Below are 24,494 nucleotides of genomic sequence, written 5' to 3'. Positions count from 1 at the left end.
AAAAACCCAAATCCCGGACAACATTTTGATGAAAGGTTAACATTGAATATTTAGTTGTTAAAACTGCATGTGTTAACGTTATTCCTGAGAATGAAAAAGTATTTTCAAATGTTCTTTAATTCAACTTCACAGGAGTCCTCACAGGAGAAATAGCCCATACAGAACGAATCAACTCTCCTGACCCCAGTCCCCCCCCCCATTTTCCTAAGGGAAATAGTGAAAGGGTTCAGTTTATAATGGCTCATCACTCTTGTCAGTAGTTTTGATAGGGCTTCTTTGGCATTAAATTCGCTTTGTGGATATTTGTAACAGCAGCTCAAAGCACGAGAAGCCAAGTACTTTGCATGACAGCCCTGGTAAGACTATGCCCAGAAGAGGGGTGCTTTGATCTCGGTGCCATCTGCAAAGGTGTATCAGGTAGGAGGCAAAGTTCTTGCATCAGCTCTTGTGCTCTTGTTCCTCACCAGCTGGCAAAGTCAGAGTCTAGAGCAGCAGGAAGTTTGCAAAGCTCATCTGATTTCTGGTTCAGAGACCCATTTAAAAAAAAAGAAGGACATCAATCAGTTTTGAATAAGGTCAATACAGAAGCTGACAAGAAGGAGACAGGTGTAGAGATTAGATTTCAAATGAAAGCAGAGTCTGCTAGGGAATCATATAGCGTGTATATAAGTACATTTATGATTAAGCATAGTTGGCACATAGTTGCATGTCCTAGCTATGGATATACATGTCACGAATACATTCTACATGTCTGTTTTATTCAGAGGCCTAATATATGCAGCAATGTGGAGCCCAATTTAAAAAAAAATGCCAGAAGCTAGAAACCTCAACCTTTTCTTTTTACACTATTCAAGGCCAACACATTCACCAGTACCCTCTCCATCAACAAAATCACAAATAATTCCAGCTTGAAGCAATTTTATATATATATATATATATACACACACACACACACACACACATACATTCTTATAATTCTTATATATAAAAGCATATATAATTCTTATATTTATAAGATTCTTATATATATTCTTATATATATATGACATATATATACATACATATGATGGAGTCTCTTTGCTGTAGAGTAGAAATGGCACAACATTGTAAATCAGATATATCTTAATTTTAAAAAAGAGGTAATCAAGGCAAAAAAGAAATCTATGTGAGGTCACCTGGATAAAAAGAAATATTTTCCATTTAAAAATACCTTTAGGGGGTTCTTGTTGTGGCTCAGTAGTTAACAAACTGGACCTGTATCCATGAGGATGCAGGTTCAATTCCTGGCCTTGCTCAGTGGGTTAAGGATCCGGAGTTGCCATGAGCTATGATGTACGTCACAGACATGGCTTGGATGCTGTGTTGCTGTGGCTGTGGTGTAGGCAGGCAGCTACAGTTTTGATTCAACCCCTAGCCTGGGAACCTCCATGTGCCATGGGTATGGCCCTAAAAGACAAAAGACAAAAAAAAAAAAATACTTTGAACTTGGACTCTGGGAAAATAATCTCTTAAAGTTCTTGTTTGTACTCTATAAACCCAAAAGTTTCGGTAGTTTCATGATTTATGATAATAATTTTCTTTGCTGTTATATAACATCTAACTGTACTAATGACCTCATAATTCAACAATATTATATCAATTACTTTTTAAAATCTCCGATTGAAAAATCATGAACTTCATCTTTAGGAATAGTTCAAATTTGATGAATGTAGGTGGGGAAAGTTTTTAGTCTTCCCTAATATAAATCTGAGACATTTTGTTCTAAAACCTATTTGAATTCCATATTAAGAGCAATTTCTTTTCATTTCTGCTAACATAACAGACTTTAAACATGTACACAAGAGTTGAAAATTGCCTCGTTTATTTTAACACATCAATACAATTCATGAATATCAAAAAAAGTCCTAACTCAAAGGACATCTAATGAACACAGGTTAGGGCATTCTGTCTTGGGACCTGAAAAGTAGACTCCAACCACTGAAATAAATCAAAATTAAACTATGATTCAGCAATGACCAATGACCCCAGACAGGGCAGCTCTAAGGGAAGCCACGGAGAGTACAAAGCTTCCATTTAATATCTTCATGATCTGAGCTGTTTTTTCTCCAATTCAGAGGACCTATTCCAATTTCCTTGCATGTTTATACTTTACCCTCCAGCTACCATCACCTGTTCTTTAGAGATGCTCACGGAGGGACATCAAAGTCTGAAGAACACCGTGGGCTGCCATCCTAGAGGAGCCAGCCCTGCTCGAAAGTGGCAAGAGGATTGTTTCCATGTCTTGGCAGTGTTCTATTTAGAAGCATACCTGGTAGTGATTAATTGCTCTAGTTTCGAAAAGATTTCAAAACGTGGAGCTTCCACTTACTAGGTGTGTCATGTATGTCTTCAGACTATTGAAAGGACTCATAAGACTTCTCAAAGTTTACTCGGTGCAAGGCTGTGAGCAAAGGATGCAATAAAACAATAGTGAGCCACTTTACCTACCAGGCAGTCTATTTCATCATGTTAATTTAATTTAATTTAATTTTTTTTTTGGTCTTTTTGCCATTTCTAGGGCTCCTCCCGTGGCATATGGAGGTTCCCAGGCTAGGGGTCTAATCGGAGCTGTAGCTTCCAGCCTACGCCAGAGCCACAGCAACACAGGGTCTGAGCTGAGTCTGCAACCTACACCACAGCTCACGGCAACGCTGGATCCTTAACCCACTGAGCAAGGCCAGGGATCAACACCACAACCTCAAGGTTCCTAGTCGGATTTGTTAACTACTGAGCCACGAGGGAGACTCCACATTTATTTAACTTTACAAACGACTCTTTTATCCACCCCCTCGCCCCCAGCTATGTGGTAAGCAGGCACTTGGTGAATAGTAAGCAGGAATTGAGTGGGTGATAGGGTAGATGGTAAGTTCACTATACGGGATGTTTTGTGGCCTGCTGATGTGCCACATCTGGGTTTCTTAATCAGATGCCATCTAAGCAGGAAGCCCCTCGAAACAGTCTTTCTATTTTAGTTTTGGTGATTTTCAATACGTTTTCTACTATTACAGGGAAGGCACATCCAAACCCAGAGTAGCGACCCCAATAAAAGCTCCTCAGTACTTTTCTGATGCTTAGTGGTGAAGGTAGACACCCACTGAGAGCCTTAGAGAATCAATTTTTATATTTCCTTCAGTTTTCTTGAATTTATGAAAGCTGGGGTTACTTGAAACCAAACATTCCCTCGTATCCATTGTGCTCAGAGACAATAAGACAGGAAACATCATGCTTAAAAATTAATGCTGTTAAGGTTTTTGGGGGTGCTGCCAGTATCTGTTCATAAAATTAGTCAATTTATTTTTTTTAAATTGTATTGAAGTATAGTTGATTTACAACATTGTATTAGTTTCTGGTGTACAGAACAGTGATTTAGTTATATATACGTATATATATACTTTTTCATATTCAGTTATATGTATGTATTCTTTTTCATATTCTTTTCTACTATGATTTATTACATATTGAATATTGTCCCCTGTGCTGTGCAGTAGGTCCCTGCTGTTTATCTCTTTTATGTATAGTAGTGTGTATCTGTTAATCCCATACTCCTAATTTATCCCTCCCCATCTTCTTTCCCTTTTGGTAACTATAAGGTTTTTTTTTCTACATTTGTGCATCTGTTTCTGTCTTGTCAATAAGTTCATTTGTGTCATATTTTAGATTCCACATGTAAGTGATAGTACGTGATACTCGCCTTTGCCTTCTGACTTACTTCACTTTGGATGATAATCTTTAGGGCCACCCAGACAATAAGTTAATTTTTTGATTTTTTTTTTTTTTGTCTTTTTGCCTTTTCTAGGGCCACTCCCTCGGCACATGGAGGTTCCCAGGCTAGGGGTCTAATTGGAGCTGTAGCCATCAGCCTACACCAGAGCCACACCAACACGGGATCCGAGCTACATCTGCGACCTACACCACAGCTCACGGCAACACCGGATTCCTAACGCACTGAGCAAGGCCAGGATTGAACCAGCAACCTCATGGTCTCTAGTTGGATTCGTTAACCACTGAGCCACGATGGGAACTCCATCAATTTTTTGATTGAACATCCTATAGTCTCAGGAGTCTCCTGCTTAGGAATTTCCCTTATAGACTGTAACAATGAGGGGTTAAATAAAAGTCACAAGGATGGGCCACTGGCATTTGGCAGGCTTTATAGGGACCAGTTTCCTGTTCCTAACCTAAGCAGCAATGATTTGCAACTTGATTCTGCATTTTGGATGTCTCTGGAACTGATTCTACATTTTTAAATCAGTTCTCTTTGTCCTTGGTTTATATCTTGTTCCTTTTCCATTTATCAGACCCGCCCACCCCAGGTACATTGCTTCTAAGTTCCATTAGGAAGCCTTTATAATTGATTATCTCAACCCCTGCATGACCTCAAGTAGAACTGCCTCAGCAGTCAGCTTTGTACCAATGGTTCTCTATCCTTCCTCCAGAACAAAGCTTTAGTCATTTCACATGAATCTGGGGCCCTTTCAGTAAGCCTGCTGATTGTGTCAACTATACCAATTATGCTCTTCTGGATTACTGCAAAGACGCACAAAACTGCACAAAGTATACTCACATGAGGCTTGAGTAAAGGCAAAGGATCTACTAAGGAGGAGAGAGAAATCACAGTCAATGCTTCAGCAAGTCCGAGGCATCTAACTATACCTTCCAAATTTCTTTGTTTCACATGGAATATGCTTTGTGTCTGGATGGTAAACTGCCACCACACACACACACAAAATGCCTTGATCTCAGGGAAGTTGTAGTTGTATCCAGAAAAGTTTTTACTGTCATTGCTGTTTATATCTCTCAAGTTGTGTAGCCAAAAACAGGCTACGTGATCAGCTTTAATAACAGAAGTTATGAAAACATAACAGAAACAAGACATAAACCATTAAATTTATACATTTTCTATAAGCAAAGCTGACCAGTTGGTACATGATGCCTCCTTTGTATGTTCCAGACTCCTAGCTTAAAAATGCATTAATCATGAGATAGTTCATTTTATTAGCGTACAGACAAGGGTCAGCTCTACGGTTGCAGGTGTCCGCAGAGATAAGTGAAGCAAATAGAAATAGACAAGTTGAGATCAACTATCTAATTACACACCAGCTCTAAAGCGATGACAAAATGCCCAGGTTTGTTGTGTCTCAATTTCTTCATATACAAAGTAATAAAAATAATAACTAAAAATAACCTGATCATGTCATGCTTAAATGCGATAAAGCACAGACATTGCTGTGTTCAGTGTTGAACAAATAGTAAACACAACTTAAAAATAAAGTGACACTCCAGTATGTTTTCTGTATTTGTCATGATCAAAGCACTATCTTAGGCTGGTGATGTCACACCAACACTTTAATTTGGCACAGCGACTCATCACAGCTCCTCCTGGAAATCAATCTGTGAGTGAAATCAGGAAGGAAATATACAAGATGTCAGAATCATGAGTTTTACCTACCTTTGATCTCCAGTCTATTTCTTTCCCTTCCCTCATTTTTCCAAATTTTGATTTTATTCTTTGGCTGAATTTAAGGCCCTATGTATTCAGAACTCTACTTGCCGTAGAGCTGGGACTGCTTGGAGAGAAAAGATATCTGCCGGTAAATAAGGCAGCTCTGTTGTAAGCAAGAGATTGAAATAAAAATTATATAGACTTTCTTTTATTGAGAAACAAGGGACATTATCCAAGGCGTGTCTTCAAAAAAATAATCGCATTTGACGTTTTTACAAGGCACATGGGGCAATGATAATTTCTAATACCGACCCCCTTCATTTATTCATTAATCATAATTCACGTTGCAATATACACATGGCCAAACAGAATTAGACATAAAACAATACATATCTAGTCTAAGCATTCTTTTCCTACTTCTCTCATCTTTCGGATGGGGCCCTGGTCCTCCCTTACTGTGTGTACTTATATGCAGAGGGAAGTCTGATAAATGCAATAGCACGGTTGACCTTGTGGGATGATGGCTTCTGGATGAAATAGGAGCAAACTGGGCTGAGGGTCTTTCCTTGCCTAGCCTGATGTGGGCCAAAACTAGAAAATCACACACCTCTAATATCAAATTCATATTTGGAGTTCCCATCATGGCTTAGTGGTTAACGACCCTGATGAGCATCCATGAGGATGCGGGTTCGATCCCTGGCCTCACTCAGTGGGTTAAGGATCTGGAGTTGCCATAAGCTGTGGTGTAGGTCACAGACATGGCCTGGATCCTGTGTTGCTGTGGCTGTGGCATAGACTGGCAGCTACAGCTCCGATTCGACCCTTAGCCTGGGAACCTCCATGTGTCACGGGTGTGGCCCTAAAAAGACAAAAGACAAAAAAAAAAAAAAAGAAAGAAAGATCAAATTCATATTTTACCATATGATAAAGTGAAAACTATGCTGGATTTAAACATGTATATAAATTATTTTGGAAAAGTTATTGTGGACACGCCTTTTCTCAAATGAAATTGACATGGAATTCCAAGGCGTCGGCCACAGACTAATGAAATGTTCTTCTTGGCACAGGGATGGAAGGTCTTGAGGTGGACCTCTCAAAGTCTACCCCCACTCAGGGCTTTAGTTCAGAAAACCTTAAAACTAGAGCCACTCTGTGGGGTCAGACTCTCACAGGAAGGAAGTAACAATAATAAGAATGATGCCGCTGCATTATCTTTTGCACTGCTCTGCATCTCAGAGCTAGAGGGAATATTCGCAGTCATGGTCACACACATTTAGCAGCATGTGTGTTAACAGGCACAGATCCCACTTTGAAAGGGCAGGATGTGGTCCTCACTCGTGGGCCTCCCTAGACTGAAACCATCCCAATGCATGAACCCACAAACAAAACATCCGTGACTCTGATTTAGTGGCCCACTTAAACCCTTAATTGCGTTGTCGCTTCACTGGGTAGACAAGGAACTGTAGATCTAGAGTGATTATGTGATATGTTTGAGAGTTCTCACATCTGAGACCACTTCTAAGTCCTTTCTCTTCTGACTAGTGAAAGGAATCTCAAACTGAGTGGAGAAAAACCATTGGAAAATAATTTTCTATTTTACATATGTTGGAGGTGCAGCATTTTCAACATGAAAAAGAAATGAATCTCTTGAAAAATGAAGCAATAAAAAGACCTACAATGCAGAAGCCCAAAGTTTTGAAAAAAATTGTTAGACTCCATACACTTAAAATAACTCTTTTGAAGAATAATAAAGTTATTCCTAACTACTGTGCTAATCTCGTCAGGGTACTGAGGGAATAAGACTGGTCCAAGGCCCACCCCACACCTTTTTTTTTTTTTTTAATGGCTACACCTGTGGCATATGGAGGTTCCCAGGCTAGCTGCAGCTGAGGCCTATGCCACAGCCAAGGCAAAACCAGATCCTAGCAGCATCTATGACCTGCTCCACAGCTTGCCACAATGCCAGATCCTTAACCCACTGAGTGATCGAACTTGAATCCTCTGACACTTTGTGTGTTCTTAACCCTCTGAGGCATAAGGAGAACTCCTGGGCCAGATATTTGGGTAACACCTAAATAGAAGATCTGGGTTTGGATAAAGTTACTTTAGAATTCCTATGTAGGCATTCCTATGCTTATCCAGGAGGGCGCGCAATCAACCATGTCCTTTAAACAGCGATCACTGACTTTCATTTTCATCCAGAACTGTCTTGCTGATGCTGCAGATGCCTTAAGAAGGTATTTTGTAAGAACATCAGACACAGGCTCCTATTTTTAACATTGTTATCTATGGCTAACAGGTGTAAGGTGGGCTGTGACAGATCCCACCCCTTAGAAGTAATTACAGAAATTAGAACGCAGAAATATTTAATTGGGGCTTTGTTCCCGTGTTCTCTTTCCTTCTTCTAGAAACATCTTCAGTTGGGCCAAAGGTTCTTGCTTAATTAGTTGGTATAGAGACAGAATAGAATAACTCAGAGAGATTTTCAAAAACACAGGGCAACATAATAGCAGTTAGCCTCATAATTGCAAAAATGTATTAGTCTGTGTTCTTATATTCAGAGTTAATTTGGGAAATTTCTTCATGGCTTACCAGCAATAAAATTGTAAAAGTGAAGAAAAAAAATCCCCCACCCCCCAAAAAAATCCTTAAAATGATTCCCCTCATTTAAATGTAGTGATTTTTAATTTCAGTTTTTGCATGTGACTGAAATTTTGACCCTTGGAGAGGCTTGGATTTTTCTTAAGTAAGGAAATGTTAGAAAAGAAGAAAATGGGGCTTAAATATTTGAAAGTTGCTTTATTTCTTATGTTTGAATAAGGGTATATTAACTTGGCTTCTGAAGAGACTCAGTGGGGAAATGAAATTTATGATGCTTATTACTTCTTGCCTACTTATTAAACTTATTTTTTTTTCAGAACCTGTGGTTTCTTCCCTGGTACCTACACCTAGAAATGCCTTTCCTCCCAAATAAGTAATCTTCTTCCTTCTCACTAAGAAGTTAAGTCCTTCGAAAAGACTGGTTATTCAGGAGAGCAGACTGACATTCTAATAGCATCACTAGGAATTCCTTAATAAGATGTAAAATATTTTCTCAACACCTTAAGGAAGAGTAATTATTTTAGACAATTGTTCAAAGATAATGACTATAACATGTGCTGATGTCCCACTGCAAATATTAAAGTCACTCTTAGCACAAATCATGAAGTTGGGTTATGTTGTCATTTGTGCTGCCTGCCTTTCCCATCAATGCTCAGTTCTAGGTGTGGAAAAACCTTGAGGCTGCAGGTTTATGTCTTCTAGCTACTCAGTCAAACTTGTTTGGAGGAAACTGCCAGTATATGCTGAAACCCTCTCTTATGAATTTGAGATTAATCTGTTGCCCTAAGGGTGATATCTGGAGTTCTATATCTCAGAGATTGTCTTCACCTGAGTGTCTCATTATTTCAAACCCAACACACAAGACAAAACAAAACAGATGAACAAGACCACAGTTCCCCTCCATACTTCCTGCACTAGGATCTCTGTAAATATTCCCTCGTCTACACTGAATGAGTATCTTCCTCTACACCCAGTTACCGAAATCTTGTTAATGGCCTTTCCCCACCCCAACACAATCTGACGCTGACTCTCCTTAACTCTATCTCCTTTATTTTTGCCATATATTCTTTTTTCCATGTCTTTACTTGCTCCCCTTTCTTTTTGGGTCTCTCCTGTATTGCCATGAAGTCTCCTGGACTCAATGCTGTTGCAGTCAATTTTTACATCAAAGCCAGATCAATCTTCCTAAACTCTGGATTCTAGTTTGACCATATCATCTGTTGTAAAACCTTCATTGTCACGTCCCACAATCATTATCTTCAGGGTGAAATCAAATCCCCTTAGTAGAAAACAGGAGAATTTTCTTTTAGGAGCCCTTGCTTTTGCTTCTGCCTATAGTAGAGACTCTTACAACCACCCTCCATTTAACTAACTCATTGCATTAATAATCTTTATACTCATAGTCAAGGAAAAAAAAAATCTTGACCCACAGTCAAAGAAAAGCTAAAGACTGATGAATGAATACATGACTTAAAAAAATTAAAAACTGGGGTGCTGGGGTGCGACGGAATTGGCAGTGTCTCTGGAGCGCTGGGATGCAGGTTCAATCCCTGCTCTGTACAGTGGGGGCACAGTGGGTTAAGGATTCAGAACTGCATCACTGCAGCATCTGCGGCATAGGCATAGGTTACAACTTTGGCTCAGATCTAATCCCTGGCCCAGGAACTCCATATGCCATGAAGCAGTCCAAAAAAAAAAAGAGAGAGACCTTGAATGTATGTTTCCCCTACTTTTCCAATTAACTAACTAGCCAACAGTCCTTGTTTGTCTTACATAAGAAGGCTTCTAATACATATTTAATTTTTCAAATTTACTCTATGCTCATCTCTTTATACACACTGATTCCCTGGTTGAGAATATTTTCCTTCCCTGTTACTGCCCTTCCCTTGTCATCTTTTCTTCATTCTTTGTAAGTAAACTCAGCCATTCTCTTCTATCAGAGGGACCCGTCTTTTCATCTAATTATGTTGCCTCTTACTGTTTATAGGAGATGATTCTGTAGATTCTTATTTGAGAAACGTTATAAGAGCAAACCAGTTTTTACAAATGTGTGTAAGTGAAAACAAAATAAAATAAAACTCAATCTCTAACTGCACTGTTTTCATTGTCTCCTGAAATCCTCCAAGTGGGCTATTTGTGACTTTTCCCTGGAGGGAATGTTGAATAAATCCTATACATTTTTCGTATTGCTCTGAGAGAAAGCAAAATCCTACTGTAAATTTCAGTCCTAGGAATAGTTTCAATTTAGAAATTAAAATGTTTATCCTTGTTTAATAATTGTCTTAGTCCATTCTGGCTGCTATAAAGAACTACCATAGACTGGGTGGCTTATCAACAACAGGAATGTGTTTCTTACAGTCTTGGAAGACAGCAAGTTCAAGATCAAGTTGTCAGCAGATTCACTGTCCAGCAAGGACCTGTTTTTTTGGTTCATAGATGGCTGTCTTCTCACCATGTTTTCACATGGCCAAAGAGGCAAGGGAACTCTCTGCAGCCTTTTTTTTTTTTTTTTTTATGAGGGTCTTAATTCCTCAGAAGTTTCTACCTTCATGACATAATCACCTCTCAAAGGCCCTCCATTTCTAAAATCATCTCATTGAAGGGTGAGATTTCATATATTTTGGGGAGGGCACAAGCATTTGATCTACAGCTGTAATCAACCCACCCAATTTCATTTGCATTAACCCTCCCCTCTGGCAGCGTCAGTTTGAGAAATCCTCAGAGGAACAGGTGGTATGGCCAGCCCACTCTCTCTTTCCCACCTGATATCCTCCTCTTCTTTCTCCTCCCTCCCTCCACTGCAACTTCTTGGACATATATCTGAGACTTTCCAGCCCACAGTAGAGCAAGTCTGGCATAGGAGAAAGAAAGTTATAGGATGGGATATTTCTTACGTGAGAGGCTGTGAGCTACTGTTGGTGTTCTCAGAGCAGGAAGAACTTCTGATTGGAGCCTCTTTTAAATTTATTTTCTGGTTATTTCTCTATCATGCACACCTCTGACCATGAGAGCACAAATCTCCCTTCCATTTCTGCCTCGACACTGTTGGACGTAGCTTCCTATTCTTCAGATTTCTTAGGGATGGGTCTCTGACAATGTCTTCATTGGACCTTCCAAAGTCCAGAAGTAGGCGTCAAACACACTGAATGATTTCCTTGAATTCTCTCCTACTCTTCCCACTGTACCTTTTGCTTTCCAAGGAATGCATGGTGGCCTCACACCTTATTTTGACATTTATATATTAGCAAGGATCCAATGACCTATCTGCAACCTAAGTCAATACAAAATTATAGTTAAGATCCCAAAGTTCAGAGTCAGAGACCTGGGTTTAAGACTTTGTACCATTATTTTGAACTGTATGATTTCTGGCAAGTTATTGAACCACTCTAAGTCACCTTTTTTTCCATGGTAAAATCAAATAATGATAGGATCTATTTCATGCATTGATGAGAAGGATAAATGATATGTCAGGCAAAACAGTTAATACAGGACCCAGCAATAGCACTAAATCTATTTTAGCTGTCAATAAAAATTATTAAGCTAATTATTACTACCAGGGGCCCGGTCTCAAGCATGTAGGCTGCAGTCCTTGTGGTTAGCATCATGTTAACTCAATAATTAAGCTTTCAGGCAGCTGGCACAGTTGCTATAATGAAATGCACGCAGTAAATGTGGGGATATGAATCTGAATACCATATGGCCTATCACACCTTTCTCTCAAATATCCACAACGTCACATTTTTTTCCTGACCTGAAGAGGACACACAGATGAGTTTCTTTCCGTAAGTTTTGCCTCCAAAATTAGGTAAAATTTGTTTTTTCCAAATAGTGGGAAAATACAGGTTTCATCATGCTTCCTTTTTTTTTCTAAGCCTATACCTGTTGCAGGCAAATTTAAAGATATGGATTTCCAGATAATACAGCAAAGTAATTGTGTATTCTTTGTGATCTATAGTAATATATTTTTTCCAAGAAGTCTGCACACATCTATAAAGAGTATTTCACATCAAGATAAATTCCTTTGACTCGTTATGTGATATCGTTTGAAATTTAGCATTGACTGCGGAGTGAAAGTCTTGTTATTTTGGGTAAGGCCTGAGGTTGCTTTTGTATCAAAGCTATTATCTATTTTCCTATGTGATTTTTGAGCTTTTGGTGCTGTGGCCAACTGGAGACTCTAAAGACTGCACTTAGTACTGGCATTAATTTATTGTTCTGAGTCTCTTAAAAAGCGAAAGCCTGCCTTGTGATTTAAACAGTGTAGAAGACTGAGAAATGATGAGGTTAAGTCCTCCATAGAAAAACAATTTTTTTTTTTTTTTTTGTCTTTTTGCCTTTTCTAGGGCGCACCCGCAGCATGTGGAAGTTCCCAGGCTAGGGGTCGAATCGGAGCTGTAGCCACCAGCCTATGCCAGAGCCACAGAAATGCCAGATCCAAGCTGTGATTACAACCTACACCACAGCTCACGGCAACGCCGGATCCTTAACCCATTGAGCGAGGCCAGGGATCAAACCTGCAACCTCATGGTTCCTAGTCGGATTCGTTAACCACTGAGCCACCACGGGAACTCCAAAAAAATATTTTTGCTTTATTCTTCAACCACCCTAATTCGGTTTTCAGAAACTCTATGCTGAGACATCGATGGCTGATCCCAGAAAGGTCAATGAACACATGGTTTTTGCTCTAAATCTCTTAGCACTACAGTTGCTGGATCAAAGTCACCAGTGGGAGGAGTTAAATATAAGTTTATCTCCAACTTTATATGCAGTAAAATAGTCCCTGTGTCAATTCTTATGGTCAGTGTTACAAGAAGATTGCAGCTCCGTGGGCTTTGCGTAGGACAGAGAAAAAAAGAAAACAGAGAATAAACGCCTACTGTTAAATTCATAACTATTCATTATTAGAAACATATTTTCCTGACTTGCTAATTGCACTTAATTTGACCTATTCAATAAAAAAAATTGGCATATAGAAAGAATAATTTGACTATTAAGCTATTTTGAAAAAAATCAACAAGTTCAAAAATAGTTTTCCTAAAATCTACTCAATAGTTTGTAATAATTCTGTATGGGACAAAGGAATGGATATATTTATATGTATGACTTATTTACTTTGGTGTACAACTGAAACTAATACAACATTTTTAAGTCAACTATACTTCAATAAAATTAAATTAAAAATAAAAAAATAATTTTCCAAGGGTAACATATTTTTTTTTCCCCAACATGAGTTATAACATAATCTCTATGAATAACTCATTCAGAAAATGTCTAGGAGTTTATTAAAATACATGTTTAAGATACATAATAAATATGTACATTCAAAAGAGTTGGTACAGGTGAAGATTCATCCACGAATGCAAGACATTTGTTCTGGAGTCACAGTGCTTCTGGTTGAATCCTGGCCCTCCTGTCTCCAAACTGTTGGATCTCTGGGAAGTTATTCAACCTCTCAGATTACTGTTGCCTCACAGGAGAATGATATTCAGTTTATAGAACTACCTGGACTATAACCTTCTAGATGAGATAATTGTGACCATTCACAAAGAAGACTCTTCTCTAAATGTCTGAATGTTGATTTTTAATTATGTGAAATCTCTGATGTAAAGGAGAGTGGCAGTGCTACTCTTGTGGGTTGAGCAGGACAACAATTCTCTTGACAAAATCTTTCTTAATCCCCTTGTCAGAAACAGGTATGAGACCGGATTTCATCCAGAAGAACAAATCATATCTTCCCAGCTCACAAACATTCATCTCTAGTTTGAACCAAAGGTTTAGCTTTGTTTGCATTATACAATTTAACCGAGGCTTGACATATTGTAGAAATGTTTCCAAACAGAACTATTTAAGATCATGAAACCAAAACAGGTGAATGATGGCATTTTTTATATCATTACTTTGATACTATAAAGACCCAGACAACTCTCCACTATGAGGATATGACTTTTACTATAACAACGTACTTCAGAAAATTGAGGGATATTAGTTGCTAGACGTAGTTTCAAAGGAAGAGAGTGAGTCATTGAATTTAGTGTAATGAAAGAGGGAAGCATGTTCTTCGCAACAACTGCCAGTCTAGCCATTTTTCTGGTTGTGAGCTGTCTGTATTATCATAGAGATGAAGAAGGGAAAAATGACAACTGATGAAAGAAACAGGAAGGCTTAGCTTGATGAGAAAAATATTTGGAAAGAACCTACTTCTGCATTCAAATATTTGTCAAAAGGATTGGACTTGCTTAAAATGGTCCCAAAAGACAGAAGTAGAACCAGTGGGAATTTGTTTTTGTCCCAACAAGGGAAGGTTGACTGTCTCCGTGTACAGTAATGCTAGATTGGTACTATAATGGAATGACCTATCTTGGCAGTAGATGAGCCGTGAGCGCATTCATAAGCATTGGATGGTGTGAAGGTTTATCATCAGAGACACTTCGGAAAGTTAAGGGGGAGGGAGTAATATTTGTAATTGTAACAACAGGACAACAAATATGAATGACATTGTCTGGGGCCACTGTGGAGACATGGCCATCCTGTCTTAGAGCTCTCATGCAATTCTGTTGTTCTCTGAGCATGTTGTCAGGGAGTTTCTCTTCATAGACGTCCCTGATAGCCTGATAAAAATGCTTAGCTAATGGAATCTGGGAGTGAGGAAAAAACCAAAACAAACAAACAAACAACCCTGAAACATTTGTAAGCAGAAAGATTTAGCTTTTGTCTCTTCCTTTCAACTCTGTTTTATTAGTTGAACCACCCCCAAACCCCTACACTTTTCCCCATCCCACCCATTATCTCTGTGCTTCTCAGGGATCGTAGTCTGAATTCTTCCTATCCAGACTCCTTCACGGAAGGAGCATCCACACTTAGAGATAACTTAAAGACTGTTCTCTTTATCCCCAAATGTCTTATATACAAACTCTCATTATTCTAATTCAATAGTTAAATAAACTATGAATCAGGTGCCAATTTATGCTCCCTCTGCAGTTGATAAATCCTGTCATCTCTCTTAACCTTTCTTTTTCTTTTCTTTTTTCTTTTTTTTTGGGGGGGGCGCCCCACAGCATGTGGAGTTCCTGGGTCAGGGATCAGATCCAAGCCACCATTGTGACCTAAGCTGCAGTTGCAGCAACGTCGGATCTTTAACCCACCGTGTAGGGGAGGGGATTAAACCTGTGTCCCAGCGCTCTCAAGATGCTGTGGATCCCATTGTGACAGAGCAGGAACTCCTCTCTTAAATTTTAAAGGTTTTTTTTACCTCTAAAAATGATGGTTCTTATCCTAATACAGTTCCACTAATTTGGCATTTTGGCAGTGACAATCTGCAAAAACAAGGGGAGGGGGCAGGGACAGAAAACCTGACAACCCTAGGATACAGAAACTAATTGAGGAGCAGTTAGGCACCAATACCAGGCAAGTGAACAGTCAGTATCACAGACGTTGGCCAGGAGGTTGCTAGAATTTAACCCTAGGGAATAGATTTCTAGGGACTGGAACAGAACTAAGGGACTGAGTGTAGAACTAAGCTGGGAAGAAAACACACCACTCAGCCAATAGAGCTGGAATACAAGACAGGAATCCAGTCATCAGAAAGCAAAACAAGGGAGTTCCTTTCGTGGCGCAGTGGTTAACGAATCCGACTAGGAACCACGAGGTTGCGGGTTCGGTCCCTGCCCTTGCTCAGTGGGTTAACGATCCGGCGTTGCCGTGAGCTGTGGTGTAGGTTGCAGACACGGCTCAGATCCCACATTGCTGTGGCTCTGGCATAAACTGGCAGCTACAGCTCCAATTAGACCCCTAGTCTAGGAACCTCCATATGCTGCGGGAGCGGCCCAAGAAATGGCAAAAAGACAAAAAAAAAAAAGAAAGCAAAACAAGAGCCTAGAAAATAGATTTACCAAAAACTAAGACACACACAAAAACCAAAGCCAACCAAACCAACCAAAGACAACGTCAGAGTGGGACGGACAACAGAGCTGACACTAAGCCAGCGAAGGAGCCTTTGTCCTCAAACACTCACGTCCCTGCTCCCTTAGATGAGTGCTGGTTCCTGTGTCTGGAGCAAGGTCTCTTTCAAGTGCTGTAGTCCTGATTTCTAGGATGTGGCAATGCAGAAGGGAGACAGTGAGCCAGTGCGGGGCGTGGCATAGCCTTATCCCTTGAGCTTGATTTCCCAGGGCGTAAGGTTGAGAAAGCAACCCCAGAAGGTTGGAGAAGCTTTCTTTGCATCAGCTCTAGTCATACAAATATTCAGATATCTGAAATGTGTGTGCAATCTAACTAACAATGACCCATTTGAAATGGCTGAAACACTGTTTTCTGGAACAGATGAAAACAACAGAAACAAAAGGAGAAATAACTTAAAGATAAAAATGCATGCATTTTATAATTAATGGGTTTTACACAATCCACCCCCTCCTAATCCCAGCCCCAGACACCATCAGTAGAACTGGCGCTTAAGGAAGCAAGTCATACAGTAACACGGGGTAGGTCTTTTTCATCCTCATTTTTTTTGGCGGGAGTGGGGGGAAATTCATGGAATATGTATGTTCCCGGGCCAGGGATGGAATCTCAGCCACAATGGCAACCTATGCTGCAGCTGAAGAAAGGCTGGATCATTTTAATCTATTGTGCCAGACAGGTCCACACCTCACCAGCAATCCCAGCCACTTCAGAGACAGTGTGGATCTTTAGTCTGCTGTACCACAGCAGGAACCTTCATCACAAGTTTCTTTTTCTTTCTTTTCTTTTTTTTTTTTTTTTGGTAGTATATAGTTGATTTACAATGTTGTGCCAATTTCTGCTATACAGCAAAGTGACCCAGTCATACATATATACACATTCTTTTTCTCATATCATTTTCATCATGGTCTATCCCAAGAGATTAGACAATGTTTCCTGTGCTGTACAGCAGGACCTCATTGCTTATCCACTCTAAATGCAGTAGTTTGCATCTACCGACCCCACACTCCCAGTCCATTCCACTCCCTCCCCCTCGCGACCACAAGTCTGTTCTCTACATCTATGAGCCTATTTCTGTGTTGAAGGGAGGTTCATTTGTAACATATTTTAGATTCTACATGTAAGTGATATCATATGGTATTTGTCTTTATCTTTCTGACATTTCACTTAGTATGATAATCTCTAGTTGCATCCATGGTGCTGAAAATGGCATTATTGTATTCTTTCTACAGCTGAGTGGTATTCCATTGTGTGTATGTGTATATATATATCTTAATCCAACCATCTTTTGATGGACATTTAGATTTCTTCCATGGCTTGGCTATTGTGAATAGTGCTTCTATGAACATGTGAGTGCATGCATCTTTTTGAATTAGAGGGTTTTGTTGTTGTTGTTGTTTTGCTGCACCCACAGCATATGGAAGTTCCCAGGACAGGGATGGAATCTGAGTTGCAGCTTCAGTTTATGCCACAGGTGTGGCAAAGCCGGATCTTTATAACCCACTGCACAGGGATGGGGGTCAAACCCGAGCCTCAGCAGCAACCCAGGCTTCTACAGAGACAGCACTGGGTCCGTAATCTACTGGACCACAGTGAGAACTCCTATCATAAGTTTGTAACATTACCTTTTGCCTCAGCGTTGACCTGCTCCCTTCTGCTTCTTCCATTGTTTTGCATAACCATCCAAGGCTTTTGCCATCTTTGTGCCAAACAACACACTTGCTTTTTTGCGGTTAGAAGAGCCAGAGAGATCTCTGCAGAAGGCCACTTGAGATGTTGTACAGTTTTTAGCACTGCGTAATACAAGGCATTCCACTTGACATAGTTATGGAAACTGAGTTCCTTTACATCTTGGCTCCCTACAAAGTTTCTTTTAATTAAAGCACTTTTTGAGTGTAGACATCACATAGGAATGGAGGGAGTCTATCTGGCAAAGTTTGGTAACTAGGACCCATATTGGCTGCTATTATTAATTATTAGTCTGCTCTTTGACATTTTCCAGATTATCTCATGATGTCTTCACAACATCCTATGAGGAAAATATCATCATCCCCTTTCTACAGTAGAAGAAACTGAGAAATGTCACACAGCCAGTTTGTGGCTGACGTAGCATTTGTAGCCTCCTAGGTTTGTTTAGACTGTCTTCCAAATCTGCAACTTTTTGTTAGTGGGTGTGTTTTCTTCCTATTGCTGCTCTAACAAATGTGGTTTAAAAACACAAATTCATTACCTTACAGTTCTTGAGGTCAGAAGTCCAGAGTGGGCTCATTCTGCTAACATCAGCCTCACTTCTTCCTGAAACCCTGGAGAGATTCCATGCTTTGCTTTTTCTGCTTTCTTGTGGCCGTGGACCACCCTGAACTTGAGATGGCATCACTCCAACCTCGGCTTCCTTCTCCACCTCACCTTCTCCTTTCCTTGCTGTCAAATCTCCTCTGCTTTGCTCCTGAAATTTGAATTTAGAGCCCACCTGGACAATCCAGGATACACTCCTCTCAAAATCCTTAATTAGTTCCACTTTTATTTACTTGTTTTTTTTTTCCACATAAAGTATCACTCACAGGTTCCACAGATTAGGTCGTGAACCTATGTTTCAAGGAGCTGTTATTTAGCCCATCACCATCATCCTTTCCATAGTCCATTTACATATAGAGAGTTTTAAAATTCTCCCCACTCCCCAGTCTCTGTCCTGCCAATGCAATTAAGCTTTGAAATTCAGAAGGCAATTTTCTGCTGACATCCCTGGAAGACCCCCTCCTTTCAGCGTTAAGTCCTCTATGAAAGGGGTTGACCCAAATCTTGCTCTGCGACCTGAGATTTCAGGGGCCTCCTGGATGAATGTCCATTTCCCTAAGGCTGCAGTGTGGCACTGCCTAAATTGCCTTCTCTCTCTGGTGCATTCTGCTCTGCTTGATGTAGATGCCTGGAAGAAATACAAAGTTGTCTCCCTCTCTTCTCCCAGAAAATGTGCCTGGTTTTGTGTTCTGAGTTTTAAATGCTTTATTTCAGGAGTGTTAACAAATCTCATTTTGTAGAGCCAAATGTAAAAGTTGCCAAGCACTGGGATGGAGGCATCCATCCAGAATGCTATTTTTTAAAAAGGCACTGGCTGTAAGAATTCTTGGTGATTTAATCCAGGCAGGAGAGAAGCTTGGGAACATTTCCCAAAAGGTGATTGAACTGGAGGTTTTTTGTTTTGTTTTCTTTGGTTTGTCTTTTTGCCTTTTCTAGGTCTGCTCCCATGGCATGTGGAGATTCCCAGGCTAGGGGTTGAATCAGAGCTGCAGCCACCGGCCCACGCCAGAGCCACAGCAACTTGGGAGCTGAGCCGAGTCTGCGACCTACACCATAGCTCACAGCAACGCCGGATCCTTAACCCACTGAGCAAGGGCAGGGACCGAACCCTCAACTTCATGGTTCCTAGTCAGATTCGGATTCATTAACCACTGAGCCACGAAGGTAAGTGCAGAACTGGAGTTTTTAAGGTGCAAGTGAAATGTGTCTGAGGGAGTGTGTGTATGCATTTCACCAACAAGTGCCAGAGGAGCTCGGTTATGTGCCATTGGTAACATTTCAAGTTTCTAGGTCTTTACCCAGAAATATTATCTCTGAGTCTTTGGGAATAGTTTCCAAGGCTCTGAGTATTTAGTGGTTTTATAAGTTGTCACAGTAAAATTTGACATACACCACTCTGGGAAAGAGAGCAAGGTCATGAGCTCAGAGGGTGTTTAAGTTTGAAACCCCAAGACATAGGAAGCAGAATGACTGAGTAATGTGGACACCAGATTCCCTCTTACTATGAGCTGTTAATTTGTGTGTTGCATATATGGTTTCTGTTTTCTGAAAATTTTGGTATTTTGACATCTTAAAAAAAACTTTCTGGCTGGGAAGGCACTGCCTCTCCTGGGGCTAGACGGTTCTTAGAGATAGCAGACTCAGCTGGAGCAGCTCTTTGACATGCACACTAACCAGTCCAGAGCTACACCTTCTTGGGGGGTCCATCCACCCAGGAGGCAATATTCCTTCGTCTTAATCATCCCAGGGCCAGGTACCAGGCAACCAGAAGCCATACCTACAGGCTAAAGTTTGCTGAAATTATTCAAACTAGCCAATTCGAAACTCTTCACCCTGGATTGCTTTGCCTTGCCTGTCCTTCAGAAACCCCTGTAAATGTCATGACATAAAAACTCCCCCCGATCCCTGCCTTCTGCCTCCTGATCACCCTAGTTCTTTCCTGTGTGGCCCTGCAAGGTGGGTGTGCCAGGCTTCTTGACCCTAGGACCTGTGAGTATAATAAACTGTCTCTTTCCTGAGCTTCTCCTGGGTCTTCTCTTGTGGCTGAACCTGATGGACCATCACGTAAAAGGAAACAAAACAATTTTTGAGGGAGAAAACTTTTACTTCTGTTCTTACAAACTTGACTTTTATTGGAAAATGATCACATGTAGATGATAGAACTTAAATACTGAGGGAAGAATTCTGGCTCAGTGAGGCTAGTTTCTGATGTCATAAGGGTCAAAATACGCTTGGATCTCTTCCTTCTGTGACGTCCTCAGGCAGGTCCAATTATCTTTTTGCTGGTCTACAGGTTTAGGCCACCCCATGTTCAGATTCAATTTTATACTGCTAAAAATCAAGGAGTGCTACTGAGCACACCTGACCTTAAAGTTGATATCATGCCATGATGGGGGCCATACACACATTTGCTTCCCTGCTCACCTGGCTGACCTCTGGCTTCCCTTAGCCTCAGAGTCCTTCTTGTCCCTTAAATAAATGTCCACACATGGACCTGGCTTGCAGAACTTCTTGCTGGTAGATACCAAACATCATCCTATTTTTCTTAGGGCGACAGATAAAATGCTAACGCTGCTTGACTTTTCACAAGCCGCATACCCACGGGCAGTTTATCCAATACCTCCATGCTTCATATCTAAAAGACAGCTTGACTATCATGGTGAAGAGTGGATGAAATCATGCATGTAAAGTCCTTACGACAAAGACTGGCTGACTTAAGGTGCATTAACTTTCAAGCATTACTTCTGTGTGTTCCTTGTTATTCATTGGCCTGAGTTGGCTGATGTGTAAGAGGGGAAACTGAGCTGAAACTTTTTCCATCTGATTCCAATACCCATGCTCTTCACATTTCCTCTAACAGAGAGGAGAAAGGGGGAGACCCTGCCACTTCAAAGCAAATTCTGACTGTGATGGGTGTCTGTTAGTGAGGCATGGCCATCACACAAATGGATATCCATGTGCTTGGAGTTTCTGATAGATTATTCCTGCATAACATCGCAGGAAGCATTACCTTTAGCTGCTGTGGATTAACAGGAATCTCACATGCTTGACTTTAAATGACTGCCATCACTTTAGTTTTCCTTGTTTACTTTAGCGAACATTAAATATTTTGTCAAGTAAAGTGCTAGTGATTATCATTTCACTCATCTCATCCATCTTCTTTATAGAAGAAGAAGAAGAAAAAAAAAAAGGCAATGCTTTTAAAATGCCTCTAACTAAACTGTTCTTCAAGTTGATGTCCCCTTAGACAGAAATGGCTAAAATCTTTCAAAGAAACATGTAATGAAAGAAAAAAAAATACACGAATGTGTTTATTACACTCCAATCCTAGGAGAACTATTGAAACCAGTTCTAAATTGAGCAATGATTTTGCAGGGCTTTGAAGATTCTTCTGGGGAAAAAAATTACAGAAATGTCTCTCAATAAACAATAAGGGCGGACATTTTTTTAAACCTTCCATATTAAAAAGCTTATTAATGTTTCATTGTAGCAGATTTTTTCCAAAGCGATTTAATCTTTTCAAGATATCTCATGATGCAGAAATGTCTTTTCTTTTCCTAAAGAATAAGAGTTAACATCTAGCAACCGATGACTAGTTCCAAAAATTATCAGAAGGATAAAACAATAATAATCATTCTTTTCCTGCAAAAAGCAATTGGGGGAAAGAGATAATGTGCTTAATGCCTCCAGCATTTCAAATAGATGAAAGTTTATAGTTTATTACTTCCACCTAAGAAATGCATGCAATGAGGAAAAATTTGAATCATTGCCTTCTGATATTAAAGACTTGGCTTTTCATTGGTGAATGGGGGCAAAAGACGGGCAAGGCCAGATATGGACTTATTTTTGCCTCTACATTGGAGCATGGCCTCCCTTCATTAAAAACTAGAGTATAAGAGCCTGTCATTTTGGTAGAAATGTTGTCAAAGCTTGCAATCCAGGGTGACTCAATATTTGAAATGTCATCTAGACCTAGCACAGGCAAAGGACACTTGTTTCTGAGCGAAGCCAACGAAACAAGTTTCCATACTTACCTTCTTTCTCAAAGATCCTAGTCCAGCCTCAGTCTTAAGCTGCTCCTGTGAACCTGGCCACAGGGATGGGGCTTTCTTAATATCTCCAGCCCATCCCCCAACCCCACACGGCTTTTAGGCGGGAGAAAAATCTCCTGATGCCCTCTCAACTTGATACCATCAGGGCTGGATTCTGTGTCCAAGACAGTTTCTTTGCCTCCCTCATGGACGGATACCCTTAACTTTTATCATCTGCAGAAATAATGAATCTTTTTCTGGTCCTCAGAGCGGGAAGATGTTCTGCCCTTTCACACTCAAGCCTTTGGTTGGTAAGAGAAGAGGGTTTGGGTCAATGGGCAGGGCTCTCTCCGGCCCTATTGGGTGGTTATCTACAGCCTAAGCAGAAGCAGCAGTCTCCCTTTTAATTGTTTTTAAGTTTTTTTAATTTTGAGACCCTTTTGATTAACTGGTAAGAAGTAATGAAGAAAGATTCCCCCAGACCATTCACCCAGGAGGTTGCCCCATTGGTAACATCTTGCAAAATCATGGTACAATATCCAAGAAAGTGATATTGATACAATCCATAGGCCTGATTCATTTTTCTCCAGTTTGGCAGCCACCCATTTGTGCCTGGATCTAATCCTCTCTTGTTTTATCACTTATGTAGGTTCATGCATCCACCACCATGGTCAAGAGACAGAAACTTCCATCACAAGGATGCCTGGAGCTGTGCTTTTTACAACTACTTTCCTCCCTGCACACTCCCCCCACCCCCGCCGCCTTTATTATTTTGTCATTTGTTTTGTTTTTTTAAAAAGTTCCTGCTGTCATCTTCCCATTGGCACACCACAGCTGCCCTGATCCCTGAATTTTGGTTCCAATTATTGGCAGCACTAAAGGCACTCAAAGAGTCATGTAGACACAGCTTGAGAATCTTTCTGTTTGTGAAATTGGCAGTAAAAATTGAGAGATGCAGAGGAAGTAAGAACACACTTGACAACTTTGCTATGAATGAGCGGATGTGTTTCAAATGAGTGAGTCAAAAGACTATACAAAACTAAACATCTAAAGGGGTGCCCCAATAAATGCGTTTAATTGAATGAGTATAACTGTTTCATATAATTAAAATGAAAATGAAAACTGGAGACATTTTACCCCTACAGCAGTTTCTTCCCTGGGATATTTGCTTCAATGTCACCTCTCTGGACAGGTACTGCCTGCTTGTCCCTCTGTCCTCCCCAGGTTTCTTCTCTTCTATTGTCACATACACTTTTCATGTCATTTTATTCCCATACAATTAGCTGATTTCTTTTTTGCTGGCCCTGCATGCAAGCAGTGAGGCCCTTTTCTAATTAGACCTTATCTTTTTTTCTTTAACGAGGACAATGATCTGATCATTATGGTGCCCTTCAAAGAGGTCTATTCTCTTCTCTTCTTTTTGCATACTTTTGATTTTTTTTTTTTTTTTTGGTCTTTTGTCAAAAGGGCTGCACCCACGGCATATGAAGGTTCCAGCCTAGTGGTCTAATCGGAGCTACAGCTGCCCGCCTATGCCACAGCCACAACAATGCCAGACCGAGCCATGTCTGCAACCTACGCCACAGCTCATGGCAAAGCCGGATCCTTAACCCACTGAGCGAGGCCAGGGATCGAATCTGCAACCTCATGGTTCCTAGTCAGTTTCATTTCTGCTGTGCCATGATGGGAGCTCCTGATTTTTTTTTTTTTTTAAAGAAGCATTTTCTTGGTGTCTTCATTTACATCGTTCAGGATGTGCAGATGTGAGTTAATGCTGTCCTTATAGATCAATGGAAATAATTTTTTATCCCTTGATCCTGAAGTGGGTGTCTCATACCTCCCAACTGGAGGTTAAGTTCTGAAAACCAGGCCACAGCGTGTTATTTACGATGTGCTTCCCTTTAGAGAAGTCTCCCCACCCTTATAACTTGAATGCAGGAGTGTCTGTTTCCTAAGAAACAAAAATATCACTCAGTGATGTCCTTTCTGCTTAACTTAGGACCCACAGCCGCTGATCACCAATTCTAATATTTATTTATAAACTTTAAAATAAAAGTTTATCCTAATATGGATAAAATAAAGAGCTCACCTCCAGATTTACCTAGTCCGGCAAGCTGCACACTATGAATTCT

The sequence above is a fragment of the Sus scrofa genome, chromosome 15 (assembly GCF_000003025.6).
Source record: "Sus scrofa isolate TJ Tabasco breed Duroc chromosome 15, Sscrofa11.1, whole genome shotgun sequence".
Classification (NCBI taxonomy): domain Eukaryota; kingdom Metazoa; phylum Chordata; class Mammalia; order Artiodactyla; family Suidae; genus Sus; species Sus scrofa.
This window is presented reverse-complemented; position numbering follows the sequence as displayed.